Below are 27,573 nucleotides of genomic sequence, written 5' to 3'. Positions count from 1 at the left end.
TCACTTATAGCCATTCAGGATTTCCCTACTGTGGACTTAGTGGCGAGGATAGGTAGAAGCAGTTCTTTAAGTGGGGTAAGAAATTGAGAGGGGATGGGCCCTCATTTGGGGGTGTGGCTTGCAATACGGTCGTGATCTAAATCTTGATGGGCATGGTCTAAAGAAAAACGCATAAAAATGGTCTGGTCTACATAACGAGTGCGTTCCTTAACATATAACAAATCATAGCTCAACGTCATTATTTATTGGGCCCTTAACTGACCCATTGACAAAACGGTAGGTATTGAGGTACATTAGCAGGTTCAGCCGCTGTGTTGACTTGACCTGGCTAACGTACAGCGTCTCAGCCGGACAGCTCCATGTTTCTGAATGTGAGCTGCACCAAAGTCGCTCTGCCGAAAAGGCTGTTGTGGAATGTCCGGCTTCGCAGTGCTTGCTTCAATGGGCACATCTCCTCAACACCAGATTGTGACTTAAACTGCCAATGGAGAAGCGCATCAGATTCTTGTCGCTGTGTGTGACCCTCTGAATTTTTCACATATAGCTCAAACTCAAATCAATCAAATGTGCTAAGCTAAGTGGTCAAGCTCCCATATGACTGCAGCAGCGAGAAGAACATGACGAAGGCAATAACCTCTATGTTGCAGAAAGCCCACATGAAAATGATCGTGTTTCCTGTAGGCATCTGTGACTGACAGAAGTGCCAGCCAGCCACAGCGTTTCTCAAACTGTTGTTTGTGCGATGCTGTGGCTGGCTGGCACTTCCGTCAGTCGCAGCTGAAATGGCGGCGGGCTCATCTCCCTTCACGGCTGTGGCAGGGTAATGACCCGCCTTCTCGTGGTGGGACTGGGGGGCCCTGGCAGGGCCCCAGCTCAGCCTCACTTATAGGACTGAGTAGAGGTAGAGAGAGGTGAGTTTGTTGAGCAGTGACACAAATGTATTTATGCTTCGTATAAGAAGATGCATTGTTCCAGCAGCGTTGCCAGCCTGGGTTTGGTAGCTTAGATATGGAATGTTGGGGGCCTTCATGGAATGTGGAACATGAGGTGAGGTTGTCAGTTGGAGAGAGGGTTGACGCTATTAACAGGGAGGCTGTGCTGCAGTGTCTTGTAATACACTTCCTTGACTATAATCAACACGGCTTGTTGATTACTATAATTTGGCGATGAGGATAACTCCGGAGGATCTGCTGCGCTGGCGAATGACTGCGGAGCGAACAGCTGTGCAGGCAGGAGTTCAGACCCCACAGTGGGTACACTGAAGAGTGTTTTGAGGGTAGCCTGAGTAAGCAGGGTGCGCAGCGTCAATCCTTCTGTGGGGTGAAGAAGAGGCATCAGGAGTAGCCTTCCGCGTCACAAGTAAGGAGGAAGGCAGGAGTCATTCAGGAAAAGTGCCAGCTGATGTGCTCGTGGGTTAAAGGAAAGGACCCACGAGCATCAAGGAGGGTCGGATGGCCATCTTGATTATTGTTGCAGCCACGTGCTACGCTGCTGCTTTGTACTGGAGTGCCTGGGGGCTGTATCCTGTAAACAATATGCTTGCAGGCTAGAGGAAAGAACCTGCAGTTGTCGCAAGAGGTGTGGAGGACATTTGGCTGCTGTAGATACATCATCAACAAAAGTGCAGAGAGGTAATCCTCATTACTCTACACTGCTCTTCTTTGTCTCAGTGATTTGGCTGCATTTAAATTTCCCTGATTACCACCCTGCACTAGATTTCAGGTGCTGGAGTGGGGAGGAGGAGGAATCAATCATCAGGAAGGATCTGGTGGTGAATTTGTGGTGAAGAATCATCACAAGTAACATCTCAAGTGACAAAGCTATCATGATGCAAGGGTTAATTGGAGGGACAATATAGAGGTGACTGGAGCCTTGGTGTTGCCTTGTTTTAGTGTTGGAGAAATGTCAGTGACTGTACACTGCCCGGAGGCCTTCCTGCCGAGTCCAGGTACACACAACATACTGTGGAATCAATGCAAGGAGTATTGGATTAAATACTTTGGTGCTGTTGAATATGAAGGGACGACTCCCGCAAAAAGGAAAATGTTACTGTTACATTCTTTGGGGCAAGAAAGGCAAAAGAAGTACAGAGATTTTCCACTCCTGACAGATGCCCAAGGAGGTAGCAATTTGGATGAACATCAAAAGGCTCTCTTGCAATTGGATATAGTTTTTGCACACCAGACCAATATAGCGATAAACCGTTTTAATTTCTATACTAGGAGGCAGCAGGAGCACAAATCTGTGGAGGAGTATGTTAGTGCACTGAGCAAATTGGCAAGCACTTGTGAGTTCACGGCAAGAATGGGCACTGATGAGTTGATTAAAGATCAAATCATTATTCACACAAACAATGCAATTATCCAAGAATGCCTATGGATGTGTGGAAATCCCACTCTTGAATAGGCCATCACGATTGCCAAAAAGGTGTAGCACACTGTCCTGTGTTCCCGTACTTTAAAGGAGAAGAAGAAGAGTGACCTGTCAGAGACCAGCTAGGGTTATTTGGCAAACGAACTGAACCGAGGGAGCATTGTTAACAAGTGAAGTTAAAAAGGGCAATGTGAAGAAGGAGGGACCTAAATGGGAAAGTGAACCCAAGAATGAGAAGAAGAAGGGATGGCTACCTTCTGATGCTGGAAAAGGAAAGTTTTTCAATTGTGGCCGCTTTAGGCATTTTGCCAATTCAAAATGGTGTCCCACAATAGATCAAAAGTGCACGAATTATGGACTTAAGGGACATTTTGCAGTGACTTGAAGAAGAAAAAAAAAGGTTTCCTGTGTTTAGGAAAAAGATAAAGAAAATAGCCTGGATGAGGTGGAACGAGTAGTGCTAGTGCAGGAGAATAGGATGATTATTCTCAAATGAAGTGCCTAAATAGATGGGTTCCAGGTGAAGCTAATGATGGACAGTTTGTCACCGTACACAATATTATCAGAACCCAGATTGGAAAAGCTCTGTGAAGCAGGATTAAGTGGAGTGCTCAAGAGATCCAACATCAGGGATCCTGGTGCATTCAAAGGTTCTAGGATCACCATGAAGGGGATGTTCCAATTTGTGATGGAGTACAAAGGAAGACTGGTGGTAGTCGATGTATATGATGAAAGAAAGAGTGTGGATGTCTTGGGTTGGCAAGACCGAGCAACTTTGGGCATCAGGTTGGACCCCAGGAGTGATGAACCGGTTATGTTTGTGCATGACACTGCCACTGAAGAGGAGCGTTTTTCAGAGGTGTTTACCAGTAAACTGGGATGTCTGCGTGGGATCGCTCACAATGTTGTTTTGAAGTTGGATGCACAAGCTGTGGCACACAAGTTAAGACACATTCCTATCTCCATCAAGGGGGGAGGTGGAGAAAGAATATGAAAGGCTTCTGGAAGGAGGTACCATTAAAAGAGTGGAGGCAGAGGACTGGGTTAGCCCCATTGTGGTGGCGAGGAAGAAGAATGAGAAGATCAGGATGTGTGTGGACCTTAGGAATATGAATAGGAACAGTTTTGTGGACAAGTATCCGTTGCCAGTGATCACAGTCATTTTGAGCAACGTGGGAGAAGCAGCAGTGTTCACAAGTTTAGACTTGTCGGCAGCCTCACCAGATTCCTTTGACAGAGGAATGCCAATGTGTGACGACATTTACAACACTATTTGGTTTGTTTTGTTTCTATAGGATGCCGTTCGGACTTGCATCGGTGGCAGCTGTATTACAGAGGGTGATGAGTAAGATACTCAAGGGTATTGAAGGTACATTAGTATACCAGGATGACACATGAGAAAACTTTGTTGGAACATGATAAGAGATTGTTTGAAGTATTGAGTAGGCTCGGGAACAGAGGTTTGACTATAGAGTTGAGTAAGTGTTGTGTCAGGGTGGAAGAAGGGTTCAGGTTGGAGGATGAATGTACTATCACAGTAGGTGCCAGTGGGAAGGGGTTAGGTGCGGACTTGTCCCAAGGTGTTGGTAGACAGGAGATCACCATTTGCCATGTTTCAAGAGTGGTTACAGAATGTGAAAGTATATAGTCTGTGATTGAGAGGGAGTTGCTGGCATGCGTGTAGGGGATAGAACATTTCAGGAATTATGTGAGGGTAAGCGGTTCTTGCTTAGAACAGATCATAAGCCTTTGGTAGAGGTGTTGTCAGTGAAGGGAATGATGAGGGCCACTCCCAGAAGAGTGAGGTTTGTCATGAGAGTAAAGGAATATGATTTCAAAGTGGAGTATGTACCTTGTGTTTTGAACAGGGTAGCTGTTTTTTTGTCAAGGGTGCCTGAGGAAGGGACAAGGAAATTGGAAGTTGAACAGAAAGAGGAGGGACTCATGGTGGCGTTCCTTGAGGAGGTTTTTGTGGACGAATACTTGGCAATCAAGAAAGAGGAGTGGAAGGAAGGTTTAGCAGAAGATCCTGTGCTTGGTAAAGTGATGTCATGGACCCAACAAGGTTGGCCATGCAAGAGGGAATTTTCGGATGATGTGAAGATGTACTGGGAAATTCGAGATCAATTGACTTTGGAAGGTGAAGTCTTGTTGAGAGGAGGGTTTTTGGTAGTGCCAATGTGTTTCAGAGAGAAACCTATTGACAAAGCACATGAAGGGCATTCTGATGTGAGATACACCAAAAGGAAGCTGAGGGAGAGGTATTGGTGGTCAGCAATGGATGTGTTGGTGGAGAGAGTGGTTAGGGAATGTAATGCATGTCGCAACTGTGATAAGGCTTTGGAGACTCACAAGCAATAATTGTTGTCACTGCAGTTACCCGAAGGGGCATAGTCGAGGGTGGCCATTGATATTCAGGGTCCATATGAAATGTTTGGGAAAGAGCATAGGTTTTTGATTGTTCTTGTAAATCATTTTTCAAGGTGGCGGGAGGTGAAGTAGGTGAAAAGAATTTCCAGTGGTGAGACAATACATTTCCTGGAACAAGTGTTCAGGAGAAAAGGTTTTCCGGTAGAAATGTGGAGTGACAATGGTAATCAGTTTAAAAGTGCAGAGATGGCAGAATATTTGAGGAAGAGGGGTATCAAATGGGAGTTCACGTCTTTTTATAGGCCTCAACCTACGGTGTGGTTTAGCGGTTTAACAGGGTGTTGGTTGGAGTGATCAAACAGGCAGTGTGGAATGGTATGGAGGTAAGAGAGGCAGTTCAGAGATGTGTGTGGAGTGTAAGAGTGTCTCCCAATGGGGTTACTCGGGTATCGCTGTTTAGGATCATGAGAGGTAGAGAGGCCAACACAGGTCTCAATTCGGCGTGGGTGATCAGGATGGTGAAAGGCGGTGATGAGACAAGGAGTGCCCAGGAAGATGCGCAGATTGAGGCCAGATTGACGGAAAGGATGAAGGAGGCTATAAGGAGAAGTAAGGAGTACTATGATGCCAAGTTGGGGCGCAAGACTAAGGCAAGGGCTGTGGTGACGGTTGGGTCATGGGTGAGGGTGAAGAAGGGTGCGCACACAGCCAAAGGGAAGTGTAAATTTTCAGAGCCCAGGAAAGTTCCTGAGTGTTTAGGCAATGGTGTTAGGGTGGATGATGGGTCCATCTAAAATCTGGATAGAGTGGTAGCAGTGGAAGATGTGGAGGAAGGAGTTGTGTGTAGGGACAGGCATGTGGGGTTGGAGGATGTGTTAGGAGTTGATAGTGGTAAAGGAGTTTGAGGGAGTGGCAGTGGAGTGGGATCCGGTGGGGTTAATGGTAATGGGATGGATTTGGTTGTGGTTGGTGGCGACAGGGATGGAGTCAGTGTTAGCGGTGGTGGGGCGAGAAGAAGAATGGGGTCAGTACGGATGAAGGATGTATTAGATGATTGTGTATGTTCCTGGAGATTCTTGTGATTTGTGGTTCTATCTAGTTCGGTGACTATTTGCAGCTGTCACGGTTTTCTTTTATTTATCGTGTTTCTTTGGGTTTGGGGGATGAGAAGGAGGGTGGTGTTATTGTCAATTATTCATGTATTTTTCACACAATGTTTTGTTTTTCACAATTTAATTTGTATGTTTTGTTGTTCACCATAAAGCACTATTATGCAGCTTATCCAAGCTCCCATGGAGTTTTGCCTTCATGTTTTGTGTGTTTATTGTTGGGGGAAGATGTGTGGTAGCTTATATACTTAGCCAGTGGAATGTTGGGGCCTTCATGGAATGTTGAAGGTGGGAGGAGGTTGTCAGTTGGAGAGAGGGCTGATGCTGTTAACAGGGAGGCTGTGTTGTGGGGTCTTGTAATAAACATACCTTCACTATAATCAACACAGCTTGCTGATTTCTCCACTGGGGTGTAAGCTCAAGGCAAGACATAAGACTGCGCACTTGATTTATACAGAAGGGGTCCATTGGGACAGGGAAGTGGTGCTAAACTAAAAAAAGGGAGTGAGGTAAAGTTAGTGCGGTAACAATGCAGGTGTTGGTCAGAGATGTCGATATCGAGGATGGAGGCGTCCACTGTACAGCATTGGTAAGTGGCAAAGTGGTGCAAAAAAAAAAACTTCTACAAACGGGCTTGGGGGGTTGCGCTAGTGTACCATTGTGACAGATGCAAGGATTGTTGCTACAGTAGATCTCGGTACACTGCTATCCTTGGGTAGAGGGTTGGGAAGGTTTGCACATGCTGCTGCCTAGGAGGCTGGCTATAAGGTCTAGGCAGTGCAGCAGGGGTATTTGTAAGGTCAGTAGGAGATGGCATTATGCTGGTGCGATAGTTAAAGTGCAATATGATCAAGGCAATGACACACAGGTTTTAGTTTGTTTACTCTTTGATGGGGAAATTCTCTATTGCATTAGACACCATCAATCGTTAGAATAGTACATTGATTTATATAGCCACATATATACGGAGGAAGAAGCGAGTGAAAGAAGGGGGAAAGAAAAGACGGAGAAGAGTAAGAAAAAAAGTATCGGACCAAATTTGTTTAGTTTAATATCACATACAAAAATGGTCATCAGATATATATTGCACGTAGTTCTCGTGGTTCGATTTGATAAGGGCACAGTCACTTATGTTCATGCACCTGCGAGGAGAATAGAGGTGGCATGGCTGGATCCCTTGCTCTCAGACGTGTCTGTATGCGAAGGAAGGTGGGGCTCTTGGTTGGGAGTCACAGGTGGATGAAGGGATACTCAAAGGGGAGGCAGGGTACTCTTGAGCTAAAAGGGAAAGGTTTTGTTGGGCCAGCATTGTTTTCACTACGGTTTGAATCAATGGTTGTTATCTTTCGCGTCGGCCTGCCCAGTATCTTTCATGCAAGGATGCTCAAGATGTTGCAGCTTAGAGTGGGGAACTCCCTGCTGTACATATCCACCAGCGAGGTAAGGTGGAGTTACAGGAAGCATCCCATGAGAAAGCACTGTCAGAAACCACAATGGTGAAGCACAGCCACTAGCTTAGTCAACAGCGCTCAGGGGTATAAGATTTCACTAATGCCGCTGAATGTTGAGGGCGGGGCTGAAGGGCCTGGAACTCTTTCCATCCCAGGATGTGCAGGAGGGAAGTTGAGCAGAAGTGTCAAATAAATCAAACACCTGAGAAGTATCGAAGTAAAGTGACAAAAGAGTCTAAAGTGAAAGTTGAAATAACAATGTGATCATTAAGTGATGTAATGAAGTGACATATAGAGAGGGATAGTTAGAGAGTTTTAGATCAGGGAAACCCCTTGTGAGCAATATGAATGTTTTCCTTACTAGGAGTGCTGCTAGTATCCCACATCTGAATGCGCAAAGGGGTGCTCCCGCAACTAGCAGCACATTGATTATTTGAGTGGGGGGGTGTTCTGAAGGGATATCATGTTTTACTAGGCATCTATAATAAACAAGGAGCATGACAAGTGATACTATGTGGCTGGACTGGCATTTTGGTGCAGCAAGTCTAGCCATTTCATACTGTGGCATGACATTTATTACTGGGTATCTGTGATAAAGCAACAATGATAAATGTTGCAAAGTGGGGAAACTTTAAACAGCAAGAGAATGGGTAGTGAATAATCACCCTCTCCCTTTTGTCTGGAACAACTTAGCTTTAACAACAGTATTGTGCTCGAGGGTGCATCCAGAAGGTGATTTCAATCACTTTAATTGTTTAACTATACACAACATGAGATGTCCTTTGATCAATGCAAAGAGCAATGCACAGAGAAGGAGGCAGGGGATCTCACTATATACAGAACATAGGTACTATTCCATTGATCAATAATTCCAGAAGCACATACACTTATGAAATATTTACTTATTTCCCAGGATTTACAGACAGTTTGTATACCCCCGCCCCTCAGTACTTACAAATAACAGAGGCAGGATTTACTCTAATTTTCTTTACAGTATCACCACCCATAGAACTGTTTCAGCTTTAGATCATACTCACATATGAATTTCATTTGGCTTTATCAGAGACAGGTGGGCACCATTTTAGGGATTGGTTAAATGATCCCCCTCTAGGAACAGGTGGGCATCAGTCAGCAAGATGGGATCAGATTTCCTCCACTGCCCGTCTGCTATTTCTTCCACTGAAGGAGGCTTCGGGCTTTGACTCCTGCTAGACCTCGCTTCAGTCTTTGCTGATAATCAATAAATGGGTCCAATAAGGGGACAATATATTTATTCTCCTTCCTTTTATTATCAATTCTTGTTTCTCTCCATCAGTCAGTCAGTGAGTCAGTCTGTCAGTGTCTGGCCCTGAGTGAGTGTGTGTTGAATCACATACCCACACAGGGGGTAACTCTTTGGATCTCTTTTTCATATCCACCTCTCTTACAGCCACTAATAGTATTGTCACACCATACATATCTAATCACTCAACTGTTTCCACCACATCTCCTTTACACCCTGTGCTCTTTCCTCACCACTTGCTTTACCTATTACTAAATGAAAATGTGAACCTTTGGCCACTCCCTCCTTTCTCTCCGACCTACTGTGCTCACTCTCATCCTTCACACCCAATGCCTCTTCCACCAACACTGCGTTCTCCAGCTTCCGATCCCTACTATATGACTCATTCTCCTCTCACTTCCCACTGCTTCATTTTACCCCTAAGTCTCAGTATCTTCAGCCATGGGTCACACCATTCATATGCTCAATCCGCACAGATATGCATCGGCTGCTGCGTAAATGGATGCATACCACTCGCATGAGGACTTGAAACTCTACCTCTCTGCCCTGAACTCTATCAACTCTTGATGGAGTGAGAAAGTAATTCTACCCAACCCTCATTGACTTTCACTCCAACCATCCTCGCCAGCTACAGGGCACCCTAAACTCACTCCACACTCCTCCTAAATCTATGACTATCAACTCCACTCTCAGAGCTAATGACCTACCTGAATACTTCACTGCAAACATTTCCAAAACTAGAGACTCTATCCTGACCTTCCTCACACTCCGTCCTTCTATATTTTACACTCTGCCTACTCTACCATCATCCTCTGGCTCTATCTCCCACCAACATTCGTCCAGTGTCTCTCCTTCTGCACAACTCTAAAATAGAGGTGTATCGTACCTCGGCTTTGAGTCACTATTCGGCTGAAGTTTGGCTGAAAATAGCTATTTGGCTTCAGCAGAATAGTATCTGCCATAGTGACGCGAGGCCGAAGTCCACTTTCAATGATTTCTGTCTTCTCCCTTTTTAGGAGATGACAGCCAATCATTGAAAGTGTGGCAGTGTCTAGGCTGCAGAAGCTGTTTGCTTATTGTCTACTGCAGCCTGACCACAAAGGAAGCAGCCCTGCACGCATTGAAATAGGAAGTGAAAGAAGGGAAAAGTTCTTCCCTTCACTCTCTTCTTATGCCAACTGACCAGTAGACGCCAGCACCCAAAGATACCACTACCCAGGTAAGTCCCCCCCTTCAACAGACTATGAGGCCGCTGAGCTGTCCTGCAACCCTGCGGCCTCACCAAAATGCCCATTATTTGTGTTGGGCCACCGGTGTAAAGCCGTTGGCCTGACCTGCATTATAGTATTTGGGGGCCGCTCTACTCTCCGGGAGCCCCTCCAGACTCACGCAGCCAACGGGGCACTTCCCCCCAGTGGCCTTGTAATTTGTTAAAGCCCCCCCTTCAACACAGTGAGGCTGCTAGGGTGTCCTGCACTCCCGCGGCCTCATCGAAAAGCCCATTATTTGCATCAGGCCCCTTGTGCAAAGCCGGTCGCCCGACCTTCATTGTAGTATTCAGTGGCCACGCCACTCTCTGGGAGAGCCTCCAGTCTCACAAGGCCACTGGGGCACGTCCACCCCCCGGAGGCCTTCTAATTTGTTAAAGCCCCCCCTTCAACACGGTTCGGCCGCTGGGGTGTCCTGCACCCCCTTGGCCGCACCAAAATGCCCATTATTTGCATTGTGCCAGCGGTGCAAAAACAGTGGCCTGACCATCATTGGAGTATTCGGGGGCCGCTCCACTCTCCGGAAGCAGCCACCCAAATCATGAGGTCACTGGGGCACTTTATCCACCCCACTGCCTTGAAATTAGTTAAACACCCCCACCTGCCCCTTCAACACAGTGAGGCTGCGTGGTGTCTTGCACCCCACGGCCTCACCGAAATGCCCATTATTTATGTTGGGCCACCGGTGCAAAGCCTGTGGCCTGACCTTCATTGTAGTATTTGGGGGCAGCTCCACTCTCCTAGAGCGGCCCCCAGACTTATGAGGCCACCAGGGTACTTTGCTGCCCCCCCGGCAGACTTTAAATTTGTTAAAGCCCCCCCGCATTCAACACAGTGAGGCCACTGGGGTGTTCTGCACCGCCACGGCCTCGCCGAAAAGGGCATTATTGTGCAAAGCCGGTGGTCCGACCTTCATCGTAGTATTCATGGGCTGCTCCACATGCTGGGACCAGCCCCCAGACTCACAAGACTGCCAGGGCACTTTGTCCCCACCCTCACCGCCTCGAAATTGTCTCTGGCACCAATAGAAAAGTGGCCCACATTTGTACATGGCTATTCATTCCTTTTCTGACAGTGTTTGAAGGGGGTGTTTTGTATTTCAAAGTGTGCATTTTTTATACTCCAAAAAAGTGGATCACAGTTGCAAATGGCTATTCATTCATTTTTTGACACTGTTTGTTGACTTGTACCCAAGGGGGTGTTTTTGGATAAAATGTGATGCAATAGAAATTGTGCATTTTAAAGAATATTCATTCAGCACCACTTGTCAAAACGATTAATTGCATAGCGAAGTAACTCATCAAACTCGCCCACCACATTGCCCAAAAAGTGCCCAATTATGACCCCAGAAAACTGGTCCACGCTAGCTTGTTGTGCTTTTGATTCAGGCATTTGCCCTATTGCCCAGTCCAAAGAAGTGGCTCACAGTTTCAAATGGCTATTCATTCCTTTCCTGACACTGTTTGACTAGTACCCAAGGGGGTGTTTTTGGATCAAATGTGAAGCGATAGAAATTGTGCATTTTAAAGAATATTCATTCAGCAACACTGGTCAAAAAGCTTAGCCGCATAGCGAAGTAACTCATCAAACTGGCCCACCACATTGCCCCAAAAAGTGCCCAGCTATGATGCCAGAAAACTGGTCCACGCTAGCTTTTTTCTGTTTTTGGTTCCAGACTCGGATCTGGGGTCACCAGCTTGGCCTCAATATTGAAGCAGACAGGGGGCATTACGTTATGACTTTCATGCCAGAGGGGAGTGTTTTGCAAGGTGGGGTGGGTGTGCCAGGGGACAGTATTGGCCTCTGGTCAGTGCTGGAGGCTTGCTGTGTCTGGCATAGGAGTATAAGGGTGAGTGCTGTGGAACTCTCTGTGTGAAGTGTTAGCTGGTAAGTAAGCACTGGTGCACCCTGCTCTCAGCCGCTCACACATTACAGAATCCTTTACCTTTAGTCGCATAACTGCCCAGAAAAGATGCAGCACCGACCAAGGAAGCTCATCTCTGAGACCGGCTTGCCATTCCACCTTAATGCAAATCACTGCCTAGTGCCTACAATCCTGGCGAGTACTATGGGGGTTTTACTATTCAGGGGAAGCTTGAGGTGGGAGGTCACCACTCTGTGCATATGCCGGATAAATGAAAGACTGCTATATTATGCTTGCCGCAGTCAGTGGATGTGAATAAATAGCTTCACACTCCTGGCAATTTCAAATGCGTTTTCTATCATTGAATACTCATATTTCCTTTTTTACATAATTTTACATGCCTTTACAAGGTTTTTAAAAACATTTTTTGAAGTAAACCCGAATACCGCTTCAGAGCATTCGTTCAGTATACAGCACTACCAAAGCATACTCTTACGTTTGACTTTTGCTTTAAAAAAAATTCTGTCACCAGTACGAGATTCCAATTTACATAAAGGCACTTAAGCAACAGCTAGGAGACGTGCCCATTAGAAACCCGATCCCTGGCCCGAAGCAGCACAACCCATCATTGTCAGCATGAGTAGTAGTAAGGAGAAAACCAGCCCTGTTTGAGATTACTTTACCGTTAAAATGGATGATAACTCCAAGGCAGAGGTTTTGTCTTGTGGTTCTGCAAACTCGAGACAGTGCAGAACATCAGTATGCGGTCCAAGCATTACAATGACTATGCTCAATATGAAAGGAAAAAAGGAGGCTGTTGTAGGAAGAATCAACAGCAGTGTGACTCCCGCAAAGTGCAAGAGGGCATGGTCACAGCTGTCCATTCAAGATTGTCTGGACAAAAAGCAAGTGTGGCCTCTGGACAGCCTTTCCACACACGCTATGCATCACAGTATTGGCAAAATGATAGCATTTGACTTGGAACAATGTTCTGTTGTTGAAGATGTAGGTTTTGCGTGTTTACTTCATAAGTTGGAGTCTAGGTACAAAGTACAATCACGTAAATATTTTTCAACTCGCATCGTCCCTGACCTGTATGAAAAAGTGACAAGGATTGGTTGTAAAGGTGCACTCGTGTGTCACAAATTCATAATAATTGTGTTAGGAAAATTGAGTAAGTAACTAAATGATTCTAGGTGCTCACCTATTGGATCTGTGCTACCAGATCTGACAAACATTAAAAAGAAAAAAAGGTGCCTCAGAGTCACGCTGAGACACAAATAGGTGCACTGCTAATGCAGTAAAGACTGCAAAAATGTTTCTAATGTCATTAAAATGTTATTTAAATGTCAGACACATAAATCATAACCATATAGATTTATAATTTTGAATCAAATGCATTCATCATCAGCATTGTAAGTGTTCTTTAACTAATCAACTTTTACACAATTCATTTTAAACAAATTTAAATAATAAAGACTGTTCACAATCACAGTGTTACAAAAACAAGAAAATGAATTAATGTGTTTCCAAAACTTGTAATTAACAATCAACTTCCAAGTAAAACTTCATATCATGTCACGATATCTGGACCAGGAATCTCGTCAATGATGATTGTCTAAACATGCTCCTCTGGTCTTAATACTACACGTTTCGGGCCAATTGCCCTTCTTCAGGTAATAGATATCGTTGTTTGTCTTCCTACAAATTAGTGAAATTAATACATTGTATCAGTATTATTTAAATAATAACTATGATTATTACAAAGTTAAAAGAAATAAGAGTTTAGTAAAAGTGCCATAAACTGACCTGTGTCTTCTACACTCGTCAATTGGATATCTCTACTGTTATATGTCGGGTGCCCTAGTTAGCCACCCAAGAAACAAATCAAAGTAACAGGATTATGTTTTAACCTCAGGGTTTACTCCAATTGGATACCTTCCAAATTGGCGAAATTGTAGATGGACAAATATCCGGGTTATTGTCTGTCCGAGGCTTTATATCTTTCACCACCAATGATTTCAGTCCCTGTTTAGAAAGCAAGGGTACACGCTGCAAGTCTACTTTAAAATTCGTGTCATTCAATTATTACCACCAAGAGATACGATTCCCACTAAACTTTTACCTGTAGATAATCCTGCCATTGTTCCAATTCACGAACCCGCAATTGTTCAGCGCTTCTGTGATATTTCTAACGTTTTTACCCTGGCTGATACGTATTTAGTCGCACACTCGTGTGTACACGGCAATCCATCTGCAGCGAAGTAACGGTAAGCTGTTCTTCCCTTTAGCCGGAAACGAACACGACACAAATTCATTCGTTCTGGGTTACTGTCTAAAGACTAGACCTTTCACTGTACTTACCCCGAGCTACTTACTCGACGCCATTTTAGAAGGAAAAATGGCGGCTGCGCTCATGAAACAAATTATGTAATATATCACTGTGTTCCTATATTCACCATGGGTTGGACAACGGTAATATTAGTTTATGGGATTTATTTATTAGCCACATTATTGTACCTTTCTATTCAGGAACCGCGTCCTCTCATATAATTAGATGTCATATAACCTAAATGCGTATGTTTCCTAACTTAAATTCACTCTCGATGTTATAGGGTTAGACTGTCATCATAAGACTCAATGATCCATATATCATTTTACGTTATCTGATCTGCCCAGAATGTTTGATTTTTGAACCACATATCTAACAATTTAGTTCCCATATTATATGCATTTGAACAAACCAGAAGAAATCATGAAACCGTTATTCTTCAATCAAATTTGTTTCTTACCACCTCAGGTGTAATTCAACCTAAAGGCCCGTTTTTTTATCCATAATTTAAAACATTAATGATTTACAACCAGATCGTCAAAAATAGAACATCAGACAATATCAAGTGCAGATGTAATTTCCCTGGATTTCCATGATTATCACAATCCTTTTAGTATCACATGTCACAAAAAATCAGATCAGGAGGAGCACAACAAAACAGTGTCCTGAATTATAAAAACCAATCTAAGTCCCATTCAAGATTAATTCCCCTGGGGTACATTGAATCTAACCGCTCAATCCAATATGTCTCTCTTTGTTGTAGGAGTCTCTGAAGATTGCCTCCTCGTCTAGGTAACACTACATGTTCAAGAATGACAAACTGCAATTGGGCTACTGAGTGTTTAAGGTCTTTAAAGTGTTGAGCAACTGGGGATCGAACTGAGCCAGTCCTCACATTGGATTTATGTTCCACCCATCTTTGTTTGGCTTTCCTGCCCGTGAGACCCACATAATACACTTACAATGCTGATGATGAATGCATTTGATTCAAAATTATAAATCTATATGGTTATGATTTATGTGTCTGACATTTAAATAACATTTTAATGACATTAGAAACATTTTTGCAGTCTTTACTGCATTAGCAGTGCACCTATTTGTGTCTCGGCGTGACGCTGAGTCACCATTTTTTCTTTTTAATGTTTGTCAGATCTGGTAGCACAGATCCAATAGGTGAGCACCTAGAATCATTTAGTTACTTACTCAATTTTCCTAACACAATTATTTTGAATTTGTGACACACAAGTGCACCTCTACAACCAATCCTTGCTAGTTTTGTTTGTAGTTGCTACACTAATACTAGAGGTTTCACCATATTGTAATCTTTTATCCCTTACTGGGGAGTATGTCATTCTCGAAAATTGAGGCTCTAACCACAAACAGAGCAGAAACACTAGCATTTTCAGATGAGTATGCAAATCGGATTCTGAAATTAATTAGACTAACGGAAAAAGAATTAGGTTCTTCTGCAAAACCTGAGGAACTCATTCTTCAATTGGAAAGATTAATACGATGAGAAATTAATCAAAAGCTACATGCCACAACATTGTCTCAATACTTCAGATCGCAAAGAATACCTAGAGGATTGAGGATTGAAGTTGAACCAACCCTTTGCAAGGAGAATCCAGAATTCATCAAGAGGTTGAGACTTATCCTAAATAAATGCTCATTAGATTTGATTAAACTAACGATTGAAAAGCTATCCAAGTCATTGGTCTCACTTGAAGCAGATATTGAAGCTGTGAAAAAGTCATTAACATAATTTGTGACTAAGGAAGAACTAACACAACTGCTGAAAGAAGTTAATCTTAAATTAGAGAACTATAAAGCGGGTATAGAAACGAAAAAATTCAGAAATTCAGAAGGGATACTCTGGGCTATAAGTTGGACATAGCTTACTCTTGTAAATAATATTATAATCAATTGAATACAAAAGAGGGTATAAACAATGAAATAATAGGAATAAACATCCTCGCAATACACCTCCGTCTACATCAGAAGCATCCAGCACAGAACCAGAAGTTGCTCAAGAAGTCGTAGAACCACAACAACCGATTGAAAAAGATTGAAGTTCAGAAAGTCAAACTCCAAGTACATCAAAAGCAACAGCTTATATTCCAATATACTCTTTTTTAGACCGGCTAAGGTCAGAAGAAGCAAGAAAAAGAAGTCAGCCGAAAAAATCCAGCCCATTAGTCAAGAAGACTTAGTTGTGAATATCTCAAAATACAAATTTAGAAAGTTTGAATGACAGACCTTACAGAAAAGTCTATTGTTCGTACCACATTACACCAGTACATTGTTGAAAGAAAAAATGAATTTCTTCAAGTTGATGCATAAGATGAAGTTGAAATTGTTCTTTGACTCCATTGATATAATGGAAAGCAAACAAAAATCTGAATATTTGGAGATGAAACCTAAGAGTAATTTCTCTCCCCCGGTACAGAATTGTACACTAGAAGCTTTTCCGAAATCAGTGTTGAAGGATTTGAGGAAAATCAACTTTAAGAAAAGACCAAGGACAAATCTGACGGCAAGGGAGAAACAAGCATTAGACAGACTCTGGCAAAATCCTGATGTCATTATAAAGCCGGATGATAAAGGCGGTGCCTTGGTAATTCTTGACACCTTAAAATACAAGGAGGAAGTTGTTAGACAACTGGGTGACAAAGATACCTATCTGGAGATTCCGAACGACCCCACTGAACAAGTGAGGGCTTTCATTAAGAAAGTCCTTGACGAGGCAGAAACTGAAGAATACATTTTGGATAAGACTTAAGCCTTCTTGACCAATTTACATCCAATTATGCCAGTCATATATGTGCTTCCTAAAATACACAAGAATTTACAAAATCCTCCAGGACGTCCCATTATTGCTGCATCTAACAGCTTATTCGAACCATTAGCACAATATCTGGATAAGGTTATTCAACCGTTAGCACAAAAAGCCATCTCATGTGTGAAGGATACAAATCACTTCTTAGGAAAACTCCAATCAGTTGACTTTGTACCAGACACAGATATATTGTTTTCAATGGATGTTACCAGCCTGTATACCAACATTACACATCAATCTGGAATTGAAGCCATGGAATGGGCACTTTAGAGTAATGATGACGAAATAAGGAGTAATAAACTATTTGTAATACAACTATTGACGATTGTACTGAACAATAATTTTTTCATGTTCGAAGATCAGTACTTTGTTCAAATTTCCGGTACATCTATGGGTGCGGTGATGGCCCCCAGTTACGCCAACATCTACATGAGATATTTGGAAGAAACTAAGGTACTCAATAACCCATTGTGGAAGAAGTGTTTGAAATTCTACGTCAGATATATTGATGACCTTTTTGGTATCTGGTCAGGTACGGAATTAGAATTGCAAAACTTCTTTGAATTCATTAATAACTTGACATCAAGGATTCAGTTCACTTACAAGACCAGCACTACATCACTTGAGTTCTTGGATGTCTTGGTGTACCTTGAGGGAAACAGGTTGGCGACAACAGTTTACACAAAACAAACTGACAGGAACAGCTTACTTCTGGGATCAAGTTTCCATCCGAGAAGAACAGTGGAAAGCATACTACTTAGTCAACTGTTGAGATACAGGCAGATAGTATCCGAAGAAGATGAATTTGATAGGAAGGCGAAAGACCTTACCAAAAAGTTCCTTTTAAGGGGATATGACCCTATAGGTATTCAACAGGGATGTCCAGAACAGACACCTTGCAGACAAACAGAAAAACTGAAGAGGAGAAGCTGGTATTTGTAACCACATATTCACAACAAAGCCACCAAATTAAGAAAATTATCAAAAAGAACTGGGAAATTCTAACCATGGATCCAAAATTAGGGGAACTCTTCCCGACAACATCTATGTTTGCATACAGCAAAAGCAAATCAATTACGGACCACCTAACAAAATCTGATTTTGGATATCAAAAAGTAAAATTGACGCTATTTAAGGGGACATTACCCTGTAACAATTGTAATTGTTGCCATAATATAATCAGAGGCAACTACATACATCACCCACATAAATGTAATACAATCTTCCTTAGATACACTACAACATGCGATACAAAGAGTGTTATATATGGGATAAGATGCCCATGCGGATTGTATTATGTGGGTCTCACGGGCAGGAAAGCCAAACAAAGATGGGTGGAACATAAATCCAATGCGAGGACTGGCTCAGTTCGATCCCCAGTTGCTCAACACTTTAAAGACCTTAAACACTCAGTAGCCCAATTGCAGTTTGTCATTCTTGAACATGTAGTGTTACCTAGACGAGGAGGCAATCTTCAGAGACTCCTACAACAAGGAGAGACATATTGGATTGAGCGGTTAGATTCAATGTACCCCAGGAGAATGAATCTTGAATGGGACTTAGATTGCTTTTTACAATTCAGGACACTGTTTTGTTGTGCTCCTCCTGATCTGATTTGTTGTGAAATGTGATACTAAAAGAATTGTGAAAATCATGGAAATCCAGGGAATTTACATCTGTACTTGATATTGTCTGATGTTCTATTTTTGATGATCTGGTTGTAAATCATTAATGTTTTAAATTATGGATAAAAAAACGGGCCTTTAGGTTGAATTACACCTGAGGTGGTAAGAAACAAATGTGATTGAAGAATAACGGTTTCATGATTTCTTCCGGTTTGTTCAAATGCATACAATATCGGAACTAAATTGTTAGATATGTGGTTAAAAAATCAAACATTCTGGGCAGATCAGATAACGTAAAATGATATATGGATCATTGAGTCTTATGATGACAGTCTAACTCTAACCCTATAACATCGAGAGCGAATTTAAGTTAGGAAACATACGCATTTAGGTTATATGACATCTAAATAGATGAGAGGACGCGGTTCCTGATTAGAAAGGTAAAATAATATGGCTACTAAATAAATCCCATAAACTAATATTACCTTTGTCCAACCCATGGCGAATATAGGAACACAGTGATATATTACATAATTTGTTTCATGTGCGCAGCCGCCATTTTTCCTTCTAAGATGGCGTCGAGTAAGCAGCTCCGGGTAAGTACAGTGAAAGGTGTAGTCTTTTGACAGTAACCCAGAACGAATGACTATGTGTCGTGTTCGTTTCCGGGTAAAGGGAAGAAGAACGGCTTACCGTTACTTCGCTGCAGATGGATTGCCATGTACACACGAGTGTGCGACTAAGTACATATCAGCCAGGGTAAAAACGTTAGAAATATCGCAGAAGCGCTGAACAATTGCGGGTTCGTGAATCGGAACAACGGCAGGGTTATCTTCAGGTAAAAGTTTAGTGGGAATCGTATCTCTTGGTGGTAATAATTGAATGACACGAATTTTAAAGTAGACTAGCAGCATGTACCCTTGCTTTCTAAACAGGGACTGAAATCATTGGTGGTTAAAGATATAAAGCCTCGGACAGACAACAACCCGAATATTTGTCCATCTACAATTTCGCCAATTTGGAAGGTATCCGATTGGAGTACCTCACAGGTATGTCTTAATTTGACTCTGGAATGATCAATTAATTTACAATTACGTGGCCCAGAGAAGCGGTAAAAATATGCATATATTTCTTTTACAGTTAAAACGTACAGAGTACCCGGCCAATTGAACGTATCCCCTTAAGGGCTCTATATACATCTGGAGGTGAGCCCTTTGCTAAAAGTGATGATTTGTGAACAACCATATTTAATTGCTGCACCGTGGAGGACCTGTTTACTGTGCGGGACACCATGCTTGTTTAGCGTGATGTCCCGCCTCAGGTTTCCCATTAGGTACAGCTTATATATTAACGTCAAACATTAAACCCTGAGGTTAAAACATAATCCTGTTACTTTGATTTGTTTCTAGGGTGGCTAACCAGGGCACCCGACATATAAAAGTAGAGATATCAAATTGATGAGTGTAGAAAGAAGACACAGGTCAGTCTATGGAACTTTTACAAGACTCTTATTTCTTTAAACTTTATAATAATCATAGTTATTATTTAAATAATACTGATACAATGTATTAATTTCATTAATTTGTGGGAAGACAAACAATAATATCTATTACCCGAGGAAGGGCGATTGGCCCAAAACGCGTAGTATTAAGACCAGAAGAGCATGTTTAGACAATCATCATTAATGAGATTCCTGGTCCAGATATCGTGAATGATATGAAGTTTTACTTGGAAGTTGATTGTTAATTACAAGTTTTGGAAACACATGAATTCATTTTCTTGTGTTTTGTAACACTGTGATTGTGAAGTCTTTATTATTTACATTTGTTTCAAATGAATTGTGGACTTTAGCAGTGCACCTATTTGTGTCTCGGCGTGACTCTGAGGCACCATTTTTTCTTTTTACTGTATGAAAAAGTGAGCCAGTGTATTGCTTTAGAGGTTCAGAGCACTGAGCAGATAGAGTTTACTGTAGAGCTTTAGACCTCTGATAGTACTGTGAAATATTTTATGAGCTTCACAGGACATTGGCTACCCAGAAACATGAAAAGGCATGGAGTTTTGTTGCAGTTTGAAGCTTTTGGCGGAAGCCATACTGGTGCCATAATAGGCTTAGCATTCCAAGAAATTCTTGAAAGGTGCCAAATTAGCGATTACAAAGTGCACGTTATTCTTCGTGATTATGCAGCTAACATTTGCAAGGCCTTCAGAGAAGTGATTTTGTTAGTGTGGTATGTTTTGCATACTGCACACACCCTACAGCTTTGCATCCACGATGGCCTTTTTGTGCAAATATCTGTGTCAGACATGATGTCACAAGCAAGAAAACCTGTTGGCCACTTCAAACATTCCAGTTCTGCCACGTCCCACTTGCACGCACTGCAAAAAGATCTTGGATTCCCTGAATTGCAGTTAATCCAAGATGTGTCCACACGGTGGAACCCGTCCTTTCTGATGCTAGGGCGACTGGTAGGGCAGAGGCGGCCAGTTAGTTTGTGCTGTGCGGAAGACGATAAAGTGCAGCGCTCATAAAGGGGATTTGCTCCCTTGCATCAAGCATCTCCTTGGTGGTTCCTGCTGTCAAAGCTTTAAGGCCCTACCTGAGCTCTGGTGAGGTTAGGGACACTGGTGTAAAGCTTGAGAAAACAGAGTTATTGAAGGCTGTAGAGGCAAGGTTTAAAGACATTGAGGCTATACCTATCCACTATGTGGTGACAGGTATCGATCCTCGGTTCAAATGAACATTTTTCAGTAATGATGTTGTGGCCAACTATGTCAAATGTGCAATCCACTTTACTGCCTTAGTCCTCTGTGAACAGACCTCCCACCCTCCTGTGGGGAATCCTGCAGACCCTGACCTGCAAGAGGATGGGCCAAAACCCAAGAAGTGTTCCACCATGTGGCATATGGGACTTCTGGGACAGTGTTGTTCAGCAGTCCACAGCTGGTGTGAGTCAATCAATTAATTCCATGGACACCGAGTTCACTATCTGTTTGAGTGAGCTGCTGCTCCCTAAAATGGTAGACCCGCTGGAGTGGTGGGAAACAAACAGTGTTTGATTGCCAGGGTTGGCAAAAGTTGCTTGTATATACTTGGCAACCTCCTCCTACCAGTGTGGACAGTGAGAGAGTGTTCAGTACAGCTGGAGATATTTATTCAGAACACAGAAGTAGCATCGTAGCAGAAATGTTTGAATGCCTTGTTAGTCTGAATATATCCTTCCCTTTACAGGTTACTTCTATTAGTGAGTGACATGAGAGTAAAGTAGACTTGGGCTTTTTCCAGATCTGTTTTGTATTTATTTTGTCTTTTTAATAAGCTTACAGAGATATGTGTTCAATTAATAAACATGAATACCCATGCAATAGAATGCCTCCTTAGTTTATTCATTGAAATGTTGTTTATTATGCCCTAGAACATGTTTAACTAAAATAACAAGTATTCGGCTCACTATCCGTCTCCGGCCAAATAGCTGGACCAACTATTCGGTTTTCGGCCGAATAGTAAATTACCTATTCGGTACACCCTTATTCTAAAGTGCTTGAAAGTGTTATGTTCAACAGTCTTACCAATTTATTAGACATCCACTGCCTTCGAGACCTTCTACAAGCAGGGTTCTGCTCCTGTATCTCCATGGAAAGTGCTTTCATAAATGTGTCCAACTTCATTGCCTCTGTTAAGCACGCCAACCTATCCTCTGTCGTAATTCTTCCTAATGTGTCTGCTGCCTTTGACACTGTTGATCACTCTGATCTCCTTAATACTCTCTTTCTTCTTGGGATTCAAGATCGAGCCCTTGCCCGGATTGAATCCTCACCAATTCTATGTCTACTGGATCAACAACACCTCTCAACTCACTTCTCTAACTGTTGGTGTTCCACAAGGCTCTGTCTACTCCTCTTAAAACTCTACAGCTCTGCTCTTTGGGGCACTAATCACCTCCTTTGAGTTCTCATACCAAATCTTGATGGATGATACCCCCAATCATCTTCTCTTTTCCTGAACTCACCTCTGATCCCTCTATCAACATGCTCAGCTGTCTCACTGCCATTAAATATTGGATGGCTTTTCAGTCTCTGATTTTAAACTCTATCGAAACGTTCTTCTTCCCTGCCAAAAACTGTCTCTCATCTCTTCCTCTGCATATCCAGTTCCCACCTGACACTCTCCCCTACTCCTCTTCACCTAGAAACCTCAGTGTCATTTATGATCCTTCTCATACCATCTCTACTTTTATCTCCAATACTGGAACAGCAGCTCGCTACACCCTCTGAAATATTAGGAAAATCAAGCACCTCCTTCTGTTCAACACTGCCAAGCATCATTTTACCACTCTTGTCTTCGCTAAACTGGACTACTGTGCCAGAATCCTCTTTGGTCTCCACAACTATGCTTTCTGTCATCTTGACAAAATCATTAACTTCACTACCAGGACTGACTTTGAACTCCCTCACATCACACCTACTTCTTTGTACCATCACCAGGCTGGATAGCTGATGATGCAAAACTGGGTGAGATTTCAATTTCTTCCCATGTTTCACAAATCTATCCATGATAAGGCACAGCTGTATCTATCCTCTATCCAACTCTACAAGCCTTCTCATAATCTCTGCTCTCCCCCTTCGACTACCCTTCCAGCTCCTCACCCTCTCTGTGCTTCCTCTCGCTTCTGCTGCTTCTCTCTTCCTGTTCCACTTGCATGGAATTCTCTACCCAGTATATCAGAGTAGCAGTCCACGCAGATTTGTTCCAAACTAAAAGCCTACCTTCTTGCCTTTGAGTTACCCTCTTCCTCACCCCGAGCTAACGCTCATCTGCCTGCTAGCAAACATGTTTCCCCCATGCCTCTAACCTGCCTCTGTACTTTACTTCCTCTGCCTCCACTCTAGCACTTCACCCATCATGGTAACATCCCGAGGACAGCTGGCCATACCTCCTGGCTGCACTTAAAAAGGTAAAATGTTGGTTGTCCTTAATCTATGTAGGTCCACTTATGTATTGTCCCCGGTGACTCTTCCATTTACTCCCCTCCACAACCTGGTCAGAATGTCCCTCTAACTCACCGCATTGTAAGAAGGTCACTGCTTCCTGACAAATTTGATTTCTTATGCATTGTATGTTTTATGAACAAAATAGTATTGTTCCTCCTGTATATAAAAATAAATACAATAAATAAATAAAAGAAGTATATAGAACAGTAACCCCACATTTATGAGGTGTGTATACTTTCCCCCAGTCTAATTGGTCAATGTATGTAATTGGACAGTGTTCCAAAAGTGACATCACAGTAGATATACCCCTGCTTAGTCATTGGGCATATTAGTGAAGAAGACAGTATGATGGGAGTAACTACTACTCCCAGTTTTCCTCCCTTTTAATGTGATTTAATCTCAGGGATGTCATGCCTTATATAGTGCCACATCCTAAATGTGTAATTTCCACACATATGACGTATTTACTAGTTTGCTCACCAGATTCCTCTCTCTGGCACAAATCAATTGATGCAAAGTTTATCATGTTGGGACCAATGGTTAATTAATTACAGGTGTTTGCTTATAACTAATTGATATTTTTCGGTACACATTATTTTTCCATCTCAAAGTAATAGGCTTGTCTCTGCGGATGCCATGACATATGACACACTAGCCTGCACCATTTCTCTGCAACAACATGCTCATTTCCCTAATTTGTATACTGAAAATGACCTCACACAGATTTTGTGTTTATACCACCTAATACAGCATTACTAGCTGAACGTTGCACAAGAAAGATTTACTTTCCTAGAGATTCTGTTCAAGAACTATGGACGAAACAGTGAATCCCTCTATGCAAAGAAAAAAGTATTTTCCCAATGCAAAATATTAAATAGCATCTGCAATTGGGTCTGTCACCAACAGAGCATCTGGAGTCTTCAGTTCTTTAGCTATTAGTTCAGTGCAAATCTTTACAACCCAGAGGCCTGGGAGTGATAAGGTATTTGAAGTTTAGTTCTTCAGGGCTTCATGACTTTTGTCGCTGCACCCTTGGACATTTCAAAGGTCTGTCCCGTTTTTAGATTGACCGTTGTTTTCCCAGATATTTTCTTTTCTGTCTTCATGAGGGCCAGGGAGGTCAGATTAGGCAAAACTGATTGGCTGCTCATGCTGAAACCCCATTAATTGTTCCTTATCTGAAGCCCACAGTAGAAAGATGCAACCCATAAATGCCGGCTTAGGATTTATTTTGTCATGCTTTAGTAATGCGGGTCAGAGATTGATTTTGATTCGTTTGCTTATTTCAGTATTCAATGACCGGATTGTTTTTGACCGGGATTCCCATAATTGTGGAAGTTGAAAAAGAGGGATGGACTCCACTTCAATGAAGCTATGGCTGTTTAGTCCATAGCATTGGTGAAATGGCATCAGTGACCTTTAACAATAGGTCACAGTTTTGTTTTTTGTACTATAGTGCTGGACACGTGGAACGTCTCATTCGTTACACGACCTGCCACCTCTATAATAAAATTGCTTTAGGTAATTAATGTTAGTCTTTTTAAAAAGGAGACCCACATAATCACTGAAATGTTTTGACGTGGCTTCTTCTAGTGTTTAGGATGGTATCAGGTAATATTATCCCCATATATATGGTCGCCGTAAATAATATCGCCGGGAAAAGGTTGCGGCGATATTATATGGGTGACCATATATAATGGGACAGGGGCAAAAAAAAAAAAAAATTAAAGAAAAATAAAGAAAAAAAAATAAAATGTGGGGGTTGCGGGGGTGTCCCCCGCATGTTCCATGCAATAATGTCGCCACAAAAAACGGCCATTTTTCGGCGAAATTTTTGCATGGCGAGATTTTTGTGGCGACATTATTACATGGAACCGTTAGGACTAGTTATATACATGTTAGCATCAGATTTTATCATGTGTGTAAAATCGCTACAAGATTTATTCTCAATGTATGTATTTTGTCTTTTAAAAACAAAAAGTTACTGTATGTATTTCTAATTGACTTTGTAATTGATTAAAAGGTATTTATATTACTTCACTCGGATTAGCACAACCTATTTTTCCCTTGATGTGTTGAGGTCCACTTAATAATGACTGTGGTGTTTTGGGGTCAGTTTAAAAATAAGTCCAAATAAGATAATATTTAAATATAAAATCAGACTTAGGACTTTTAGTAACCACTTTAGGAGAATCAGTGTTTTTTTGTGTCTTAGGATTTACAGTCTGGTCCAGTTGTTATCTGTACTGCCCTATGCTCCACTATTTCATCTCCGTGAGAAGGCATGGTCTTTGTTTTCGCATCTCATTTTGGGGGAGGTGACATGGGCAGAATAGAGATGTCAGAGTTAAGTTCTTTAGTCCCATTCACACTTTCAGCTTTTAAAATGTACATTTGCCTGTTCCCCTTGATTGTATATGTCCACCCAAACCACTGCAGCATAAAATGCAAATTTGTTTTTCTTTCTTGAAACTGCTGTTCTCTTTGTTCTTAGGTTGAGCTGTTCCCCGTTTTAACAAAGGTTGAAGGTTTTTTTCTGGCACTTGAAATGTTAATCTCAGGCCTTGTCAGTTTTATTTGAGTGGCTGGAAAACATTTCACATGTTTTTCCGTGTGTGTGTGTCCAAACTACTGTGTGCAGGCAACAGCCTGTATGTTTATCTTAAAATGACGCCTTGCTCTGCATCTTTTCTTATGAGTTAGACATCCCTACAGGTAACATGCAGCAGAAAGAATAATATACAGGGTTTGAGGTAGGGAAGAATGGAGTGATAGTGGAGAGAGAGAAAGGCAGAGTGAAAGTAGAGGGTGGAAAATCAGGCATTGATAATGAGAAGTAATGGAATGTGCAATTGCCTACATTGGGGTGATTTCACTTTTGTTGACAAGATTTTTGATGTTTCAACCTATGCTGCCTCCAACCATCCTGCAATTAAATAATCTCATGCCAGCCTCTGACTACTATTCCCTTACAACTCCCCCTCCTTTGGTCCTGGTCACCTCTTGGGTTAATTTTCACCTATTGCTGCCACCCTCAAAAAGACTATCACGTTGGAGACTCAGTAGGTTGAGAGCTTTCAATAAAACTGGGGTTAGGTGACCTATTGGAATGCTACTGTTTCACAGCCACCCCTGTGACTAGAAGCAGGTGAGCTTTGGGCATGCTGCAACCTCAGTCCTTTTTCGCTGACCCCTAATGATCTAGCCTTATGACAAGGGGGTCCCCGTCTTTAGGAAACCTTGCTAAAAGGGCGTGGCATAATAATGTTTGAAGACCACTGCTCTTGATTGTAGTGCTGTTGTTGGAGTTGAATATGGGAGTCCAAGCAGATGGCAGTCAGATCTGGCTCCCTTATCTGACCACACATTGAGAGAACCAGATTCCCCCAAAATATAACTTTTCCATATTTGCATCCTGACTCAAGCGATGCTGGATTCTCTCCTCACTACAAAGTATGCAAATAACGCACATTAAGCTCCACTATATTCAAATACATTTTGAATGGATATTATGGAATGGATTTGGATCTCATGAACCAAATTTAGATACCCTAGATGTAAGGTCGTCCTTATACCCCCGTAATACAATGGTTGCACATTTGTAGTACCACAGTAGTGGGTTTAGGTGGTTATCCTTCATAAGGACATGTGGGCCTCACAGTGCAAGGGGAGGAACTTTCCAAATGTTACATCAGCCTCATGGAGGAAGGGTAGGCATTACATGCCTATTATTTCGATGGTGACTGCCTCCCCTAGCAGTCATAGAGGAGCTGCACCCATTATTCCTGGGATGGCTGTTCTAGGTTGATTGAATGATTTGCAGATTGTTTCCAGTTGGTAGGAGGCTGTTGCATGCCCTAATTGTTGGTTTACAAATCCTGATCTGTGCCGGGAAGCTGAAAGGGAGAACGTGGGAACATGGTAGGAGGTAGGTACGGAAAGGCAGTGAATTGTGGAGGGATTGTGTTTGTTTAAGGTTGTGTGTGTGGACTCTACTTCTCCAGTTTGAGTGAGAAGTACAGGAAATCAGTGGCATAGGACTTAGATGCCAATAGCATTTGAGGTGTAGTC

At 42.4% G+C, this 27,573-nt stretch overlaps 1 long non-coding RNA gene across 1 annotated transcript in view; it reads left to right on the top strand.

Annotated features, from left to right (window-relative positions):
• The first annotated feature begins 779 nt into the window (after positions 1 to 779).
• LOC138566611 (uncharacterized) overlaps positions 780 to 27,573 on the top strand; it is a 693,756-nt gene continuing 666,962 nt past the window's right edge. Inside the window, exon 1 of the long non-coding RNA XR_011301977.1 lies at positions 780 to 911. This is a non-coding gene — a long non-coding RNA (uncharacterized lncRNA). The remainder of the gene's footprint in view (positions 912 to 27,573) is intronic.

This window comes from Ambystoma mexicanum, chromosome 2p (genome assembly GCF_040938575.1).
Source record: "Ambystoma mexicanum isolate Mex_15411 chromosome 2p, UKY_AmexF1_1, whole genome shotgun sequence".
NCBI lineage: Eukaryota > Metazoa > Chordata > Amphibia > Caudata > Ambystomatidae > Ambystoma > Ambystoma mexicanum.
Note: the sequence above shows the minus strand (reverse complement) of the source record. Positions and strands in the feature narration are given on the sequence as shown.